Below are 1169 nucleotides of genomic sequence, written 5' to 3'. Positions count from 1 at the left end.
GTTTCTCTCTCGCACTCGGCCCTCACTGAGGCTTTTATGAGAGCAGATAGTCAAATTCTCATTTCAAGATCTGCGTTTAACCTCAGTCCAGCAGGCGCATGTACCGCAGAGCTCCTAACTCCTCTCATCTCATTTCTCTTTAACTAGAGGCCCCGCTGATGCCGCAGCGCACATTAATACTCGCAGGCCGCTGGCCAAGCACCACTCTGTCGAGCTCCATGGCGGATTCATTGCAGAGAACACCCAGTAGCTAAAGCACACTAGAGAGATGGGGCATTACTCCAGGAATTAGATTTGCAGCTTTTGTACTACGATAAAATCCTAAGTAACAGAAAACAGGCATAAACACACACTCATGTCATTTCTGTGAAATTTGGCCATGTCAGCTGTACTCAGCCAAAATGAATAATAATAAAACACAAACAGGTTGCATGATGAATTGGTGAATTTAAAGTGCATCTACAAAATTGTATGTACAGTGTAATAAGCATGTTTAATCCTTGATTCCCAGGTTTTTATTTCAGAGAGTGAAATAAATATTGTTTCATCACGCGCACACACACGCACACACACACACACACACACACGTAAAACAAGCTTAAATCTCCAATGGCCTCCTGCAACGAAATACAACAACCAAATTCATCATGAGCCCATTGTTCATTAAGAAGAGCCCAATATTATCTAATGTAAATGGGACACAAATTATAATAGAAACAAGTTAAATATTAGATCATGTAAATTGATGATATGACTCCAACATTTGTCAGGTTAGCATTATGGTGGCGAAACAAATATTTCAGCCATGCATTATATTATATTATATTATATTATGTTATATTATCACTGACAGGAACAGACATGTTTCTTAAATCAAAGACAATTATTTAAAATTACTAAGCCATATTTAGAAGTTATAGGCCTATAGCCTATCAGTGTCAGAAGTTTAAATAGCACAAATATAAGAGTCTCGTGCCACCTAGTGGAAAACCCTTTTGCTGCAACAAGGAATATTAAATACTGGTTTGATTTTCAACAAACAGATGCTTATGCCAACTAGTGGCAAAGACGAGAAAAACACGTGCTCGGAAACATGAGGGGAAGATTTAAAGCAGTGGTCACCAACCTTTTTAGGCCCAAGATCCCTGACCTCGGCCTTTATGAAAGAC

This window comes from Sinocyclocheilus rhinocerous, unplaced genomic scaffold (genome assembly GCF_001515625.1).
Source record: "Sinocyclocheilus rhinocerous isolate Xijiao unplaced genomic scaffold, SAMN03320098_v1.1 scaffold24, whole genome shotgun sequence".
Lineage (NCBI taxonomy): Eukaryota > Metazoa > Chordata > Actinopteri > Cypriniformes > Cyprinidae > Sinocyclocheilus > Sinocyclocheilus rhinocerous.
This window is presented reverse-complemented; position numbering follows the sequence as displayed.